This window comes from Brassica oleracea, chromosome C8, assembly GCF_000695525.1.
Source record: "Brassica oleracea var. oleracea cultivar TO1000 chromosome C8, BOL, whole genome shotgun sequence".
Classification (NCBI taxonomy): Eukaryota; Viridiplantae; Streptophyta; class Magnoliopsida; order Brassicales; family Brassicaceae; genus Brassica; species Brassica oleracea.
Window position 1 is genome coordinate 15,816,299 of NC_027755.1, and position 7,956 is coordinate 15,824,254.

Consider the following 7,956-nt stretch of genomic DNA (forward strand, 5'->3'; position numbering starts at 1 on the left):
AGATGGGTTGAGAGAAAACGATGCGGCGGAGTCGTCGAGGATGGAGACGGATAGACGAGGACAGATCATCAAGAGGGGAGATCGGTTGAGAGAAGACGATGCGGCGGAGTCGTCAAGGATGGAGACGGAGAGACGAGGAGAGATGAACCTCGCTTTCGTCGAGGATAGAGACAGAGAGACGAGGAGAGATCATCAAGAGGAGAGATGGGTTGAGAGAAGACGATGCGGCGGAGTCGTCAAGGATGGAGACGGAGAGACGAGGAGAGATGAACCTCGCTTTCGTCGAGGATAGAGACAGAGAGACGAGGAGAGATCATCAAGAGGAGAGATGGGTTGAGAGAAGACGATGCGGCGGAGTCGTCGAGAGAGAAACATGAGACTTGTGTTTCACGACGCGTGTCCAATAAGACGCGCTTCTTCATGCGCTTAATTAAACACCGCTGCCTCTCTAATTTCATCATTTTTTTTTTTTTTAAATCTAAAAATCATTAAGCAACCCAATAAGCATCTGGATTAATGCTGCTCTTAGACTTTTTCTGTTTCTCTGAGGTTCAAATAAGGTTTTAAACTATATCCCCCTCTCTCTCTCTCTTCAGACCTTATGTGTTAATTAAGACTGTTTGTTATCCTGATCGTGTTACTTAATTTGAAATACGTACACTTTTCAAAACAAAACTAGTGTTACTAAGTAAAAATTCAATTATTAAGTTACAAAAAATTTAATAAATTCGCGCCGTCATCCAAGCACAATCACTGAAACCCGATGATACCGAAGAGAACCGCCGCCGCGGAGAGAGGAAAAGAGGACTTGGAATCTGCGGCCGAAGAAGGCTTGTGGCGGTTCGAAGAAGGGAAACGGTGTGGTGGAGCGGTGGAGCGGTGGAGCCGAGAGGAATTGCGAGGCCGAGGTACAGGCCATCTCGAAAGAAAATGAAGACCTTGCAGAAACATAACATATCGGTTTAAGTTACCAGGTGTTCGACGAATTGCATCACACAAACTTCAATAAGAAAGTTATGTTCTTAGCCTCTCACTGAGCTAGACTGTATGCTATGTAGGTTATCTTCCCTGGATTGTGTCTTGTGGGGGTGAATGCTGATTGCCTCAGAGTATTTATTCCTCCTACTAAGACGAAATACCTCAGAGACATGTTCTTGTCTGATATCAAACTTAGTATGAACAAAGTTATTAGTAAATACTGGTATTGATAGAGGGGTTCGATTTTGAGAGGTATTGATAATGAATCAGGTAGTTTGATGCTTTGTAATCAAGTCTAGTGGTAGATTAAATTTTATTTCTTTGTGTTGTTTTATTTTTTTTAACTTGCCAAATCAAAACAACCATATATGCTTAAGAAAGGTTTGTCAAACCATAGAAACTGAGACTCATCATCATAAGTACAATAAGATCTCTAAGAGAAAGCAGCAATCTGCTGTTTTTAGTTCTAAAAATATATAAATAAAAATTCTGCATAATTTCGTAACTACAACGAAAATGTGAAACTGTCAAAAATGTCTGGACTGATCTCTGGCTTGAAGCCAGTGGCTTCCATATGTACGATAGTCGACCACCCTAAACAGCAAAGAATCAGCTAGAAATATGTTTTTTCAGGAACAACATAAACATATCTGAGACATGGTCTAGAAGATACTGGGACTGTAACTGGTAACTTGGAAAATGAATATACGGAACAATAGGAAAAATTATTTCTGGAATTTTATGGAATAGAACTAGCATTCCACTTATTCCAAACTTTTTTAGATGGGGAATGATTTGTCAAATAAATGTCGTTTAGCATTCCACTTATTCCAAACTCGCTCTGAATCAGACACAATGATTCTTCTTTGACGAATGAATATCTCTCGTTTTAAGACTAGGAGTTCAAGCTCGTGGTATCAGAGATTCAACTGGATTCTGGGCTCTTGTTTGTTGACAACACAGCTTATAGGTTTGAAGAATGGTGATTGTATGTTAGGGGTTTTCAATCCTTCTAATTTCGTAACCGGTTTAGCATTGGTATCCGGTTTAGCTCCCAATCACTAGCCTTAGTTGTTTCAGTTACATTGGTGCGAGACTTCATTTCAATTTTGTGAACTTTATCCACGTTTGGGAGAAATGCAAGACACATATCTGGGTATTGTTAGTTATATTTTCTCTTTCACATGACTTTGTAACGAGTTTATTCTGTAATTTCACTATATGATAGGTAATTTTGTGTGTTTTGTTTTGTTTTGTTTTGAAACATAGCCAAAAAAACGTAATCTTGCACATGCAAACAAAACATACGCGATGTTGTTATATCCACCACAATTAGATATGTCTATATGTATAAAAAAACTTTGAGTTATAAATATATGAATTGTTTGCTTTTTTCTCACATTCCTAAATTAGTTCTTTATTCTATGTTAAACTTATGTGAGATGTAACTTATCTAAATCTGTTTTTCCTTTAAACGGAAGGTGTACATGTATATATAGCTGTACATGTGGATATTGTCAAAAGAATGTACGAAAAATATGTGTACATGTGGATACTAATTTTGCTATCCATAATGGTCAAACATGCAAATATGTGTACACCAAAACCACGTCATTGCAAGTTATCATTCTTGTTTACTGAAACAAACTTTATGATTGTGATCAACTTTATGATTGAAATCAAGTATTAAGCTGGAGAAAGCAAAGATATTAAACATAATCTTACCTCGGAAAGAGCGGCCGTCGACTTAGTTACAATCTCTCCAAATTTACATCGTCTAGCTTCAGCTGCGGCGGAGACAGAGATTGTGCCGGAAGCGGAGATACATCAAGTTTCTTTGCCATTGTCTCGTTTCCCTTATCTTTAGCTATGGTTCCAGGTCGGCTTATAATATTCTTCTCGTGGTAGTTCTTGTGGAGGATGAAGGTATAGATGGAGAAGAATAAGATAGAGCCCAAAGATTATGAACCGGTACCGACTTTGGTTTAGAAAATCCGCCATCCGAACATGAGAGAGATGTACGCAAGCTTAGATTTTTTGTTTCTTTGTTTCAGATTGAAATTTGATCCTAGACTACACTTCATCGACATAGAGACGTAGAGAAGAACATGATGAAAGAAACAAATAGGAAAAAAAATTTTAATTATAAAAAAATGTATGGCTATAAATAAAAGAACATAAAAGATATTGTGTCTTTAAATATTTAAAAACCAATCAAATTTCTTCGACATGCTGAAAGAATGTGAATGTGGATAGGGATAGGCTATGTCAATTTACCCCCACAAACTTAGTAGTGGAAATGTCCCATTGTGTAATAAAAATCTAGAAGGTGTCTATATACGTAAATCACTCTATATTAATCTATGAATATTTTCAAAATTTCACCTTCTGGAAACGGAAAAATCCCACAAAAAACCTTCAAATGTCAAGTACTTCCACTTTAAACCTCCAAATACAATGTTTCCATAATAAACCTTTAAATTGTCAACATTCTTAACAAAAACTGTAATAGTGGCTTACGTGTTTTGTTTTATATTAGGATGGACAGAACTATAAACTCTGTTAACGTCGTAACTGACTTCGTCTCCTTTGATAAAAAATGTGCCTTATTGTAATTACTTAGATTTTTATTGAAAATAATAAAATATTATAAAGAGAAAACCATAGGACGACGGCGAAGCTGATGGCTTGTCTGAGGTCTCCATTGTATATGATCATCCTCTTCGCCTACAGTGTTGCAATTTCATCATCGTTTCTTTCCAGAGCACATGAACAGAACAACAGAAACGAAGAGACGAGAAGCGTTGGGCTTAGGTTCCTTATAGGTTTCAAAGAAACTTCGAAGGGAAGCAACGTCACCTTCGAATGCTCTCCTTCAGGTCCTTGTATTTCTTGCAATTCCTCCGAAAGGAGAAAAGAGAAGTATCGTTGCAGTGAAACGGATTATGGAATTCCTTTTAATTACAGAGAGGTAAGAGGAGATGAATCTTCAACACAACATAAGGCACATGTTTTATCAAAAGGAAACGGAGTTAGTCACGGCGTTAACAGAGTTTATAATTCTGTCTATCCTTATATAAAACAAAACATGTATGCCACTTTTACGGTTTTTGTTAAGAATGTTGTCAATTTTAAGGTTTATTATGGAAACATAGTATTTGGAGGTTTAAAGTGGAAGTACTTGACACTTTGAAGGTTTTTTGTGGGATTTTCCTTTTCAGAAACTAAAATCAACCAAACAAATCTATTTTATGCATATCAAATCCATTTACAACAGTGTCGATAGAACCCAGTTAAAAATTTTCAATATTGGATAATAATGACGATTACAGAAATCAAAAATTCAAATATCAATGTCATTTACCCAGCAATTATCCAGCAATATCAATGTCATTCAAATTCAAATTTTTCTTTCACATGTTGGTGAAATCAATAATGAAGAGAATATACCACATACTACATTTATTAAAATGATTATACATCAGTTGATAAGTTTTCAAAACGTAATATTATAGAAAATTATTATATCAATTGTTAATTATGCAATTTTGACCCAAATATAAATGGCCTAAGCCAAAGATAATCAGATCATCAATTTAAAAATTTCATTACTTTATATAGTTATAATATCAGTGGATTTTCAAAAATTCATAAACCCCTGATTAATTAAGAGAAATTGCATCATACACACAAGACTTATACGATTATTAGGCTAATGCACTATTTACATTATCGAGAATGTCAGAAGGTGTTAGTTTTACATTTTTAACCTTGCTCACTTCATACCCACATCAACCGGTTACCTTTTGTTCTTGTAATTTACTTTATTTATTTATTTTTGATAACCCAATCCTACACGTAATCTCATGTGCCGGCAAGTGGAATTTTTTCAGTTATCAAAAAAATATACTGAGGCACAGCACATCATTATACTGAGGCACAACATTATGAGAATGTTGAAGCGATTTCGTTCCAAGCCACCGCAGAGTTCTCGTCTCCTCCGTGACATTACAACGTTCTCTGCCGCTACTGGCTCTGTTCACCGTCGAAGCTATCTCCAATTGTCGAGCTATCCTCCTTTGCGAATCAGTTATGGCAAGACCAATCCCAAGCTCCAATTGCTGTCGCACTGTAACAGACTCACCGTTGTCCACGTTTAAGCCAAGCACGGATCTCTTCCAATGGTGATTTCCCAGATTATTGCAAAACAGATCTTTGGGCTTCTGGTTATTTTCATATTGGCCCACGACTTTGTAAATTGCAGACACGTCCTCAATTCAGCCCTTTAACTTCTCGATTGTGACAATTTATCCCAAGCAAAAGTTCTGAATTTGCAGCACTGGTCCCTGCATTCTTGAAATCTTCTGTTTCCTGGTTAATAATCTGTTAATAATTTGTTTCGCTTATATTTATCAAGGGCAGAACATATCAAGTATGTCCTTACTTGCATTGCTGTCTACTCAACTACAGGTACCACTACGGCGGATGCGTTTAAACTGTATCCTGCTCTTTTTGTTGTTACATTTCCTAACTCATATAATTGTGTTAGGTGGGTTAGCAAACATACCATTTTAGCCAAATTTATGGTTTTTTGTTCGTTGATGTTCGCACGTTAGCAATATATAGTTGTAAATTGCAGGTCACCAATAAACTTAGCCTAGTTTTCATCTAAGTTAACAAAAAAATGTTTTCGGTTGGACAGCTACTGGATTATTTGCTCTAGTTATTTGTCTTTCGCTAGAGTAAACGTAACCAGGAAGACTAATCTGAACATTTTCAACACAACTCTCCTCCTTTTGTTTTCACATTTTGCCTAACACATATAGCTGTCTTAGGTCCGTTGTCGGATTCTATGGATTCTGAAGAATCGAACCCGTCTCCTAGGAACATATCTCTCAGTACGGACGGGATGATCACCAAAGAACTGCATTCCATTTCATAAATGTTTCCCTACCTACTGAGACAAGCCGGGAAACAACCATGTCCTAAAGATTTGAAGGCCTTAGCCATTGAAAGACCATGTATCGTCCCCCCAGAACCACAACCATTTTGATTCTGGTATCACCTCCATTCTACTAATTCAAGACCATGCGGTTTCTGGTAGTGATGTCTGCAAATGCATCACTCCCGATGTCCTTGACCTTGAGGTCGGAAGAACTGCAGTCATGATCGAAATGAAGATAATGTTCAAGTCCTATGGTTCTAGCCACCCAACATCTGCCTACTGTTATATCTACGTTTCTTTTGGTGTTGTTTTGGGGTGGGTATCACCCTTTTATGTCTTATGTGTTCCTTCGTTTTTATGTATAATAAAAACTTTTTTAACTACCAAATCTTGCGTGTATCGTTGTATAAAATGTCTTAGCCGGTCACTTTGATTCTTAAACTAAGACAGAAACCTTCACAGTAAAAGTGTTAAACGGTCACTAGAATGTTTAGCTTTGTATTGTATTAGTTAACATGCTAACATAAATATATAAAAAAAAACTTTCGCCACTCTCTGCTAACCTATTTACTATTTAACACACATATGTTTTGGATTAGTGCAAATATATTTTTTGGCTTTTAGCAGCTGCCGTTAACCCTACACACAGAGAGTTACCCGGTTAATAATCTGTTTTAGCGTATATTTACATCATAAAACATGCTAAAATCCTAAATCAATTTCCACAACTATCTTTAGCAACATAAATTTTATTTTAACCCAACCTGTGTTTTTGTTCCCTAACTAAATACAAACCACCAAAGTATTTATAAGGCTAATCTAACAAGTCTCTAAATTTCTTTGAATACCATTGTCGGATATAAATGGTTATATCATAGAGTTTGCGAGCTATATTCGAATAAGTTACAGTGGTCTGGTGGTTTAAGTTGGTACTCTCCAACTCGTTTCCTAGGTTCGAGTTGCCTGTCAGACTGATTTTATTTTCTTTAATGAGTGGCATAAATGTAAATAACTCATCTTCTTCCCCAATATTTTAGGGCTTTCGACAGTTCAATCTGTTTTCATGGCCGACGGCTTCAGTTTTCTCATATATCATCAAATTTTATGCGATTTCGTATTGTTTATGTTCAAATTACATAAATATATCACTAAACACACGATTTTGATCATTCAAAATTTAGGAAAAATAAAAACAAATTGATGGCTCCGATAATTGGTATCAACATCGCTTTGTTGCGAAGAAGGTTTTCAACGGTAAGGTGAAGTCCTATATTCCGGATTTTAAGCTTGCTTTCGACCATTTCTCGCTGGCGCATAACCGTCCAATTCGACTATGTTTGATTCGACTGTGTTTTCGAAGATGTCATATTTCTTTAATTACATTTATATTTCTTTTAGTTTCTAACCTATTATCACCAGTCATAATGTAAATCTCTCTCTTATAGACAGAAAGGTAATTTTGTCATTTCAGCTATCCTGGATCATTTTTGAATCCCCACAATTTTTATGACATAGGTATTTTCTTAATTTGTTACTTCTTCTAGGATTTTCACCCAATTCACTCATTAATTAACCACAAATATTAAAATTTATATATGACAATATCTTTCATCAAAAATATATGATTTTTATTGTGTAAGAAAATATATTAAAACACTCAAGTGTATATTTCTGGAAAACTACTTTATGTACTGCATTCATTGTGTTTTTGGCTTTTTTTTTTCTTTTTAGTTATCAAGATCTTCAATTATGTTGTGTTCGTCACTCTAGATACAATAACAGTCCAACTTTTCCTAAGTTATGACCTTAATTTTTAGAGAAATGGTCCTAGATAGCTTCAAACTTGTTTCTCTTCCCAAACTAGCACTCAAGGCCCAAAGTCACAAAAATGAGTTTCATTTAATGGGATCATTTGCCCTTATGCCTCTTTCCTCCTCTCTGATTAATTAAATTAAAACAAAAAATTGAAATTAGGATTTCAAAATCGACGTCGTCTCTGACTCTCGACGTCGTCTTTCATCCCCGACATCATC

The 7,956-nt window shown here is 35.9% G+C and overlaps 1 long non-coding RNA gene across 1 annotated transcript; it reads right to left on the reverse strand.

The window, feature by feature from the left end:
- Positions 1 to 475: 475 nt before the first annotated feature.
- LOC106308328 lies at positions 476 to 3,090 on the reverse strand. Its single transcript, XR_001263565.1, has 2 exons — positions 2,704 to 3,090; positions 476 to 1,122 (listed from the first exon to the last, which is right to left on the reverse strand). It is a non-coding gene; the product is annotated as an uncharacterized LOC106308328 (long non-coding RNA).
- Positions 3,091 to 7,956: the final 4,866 nt, after the last annotated feature.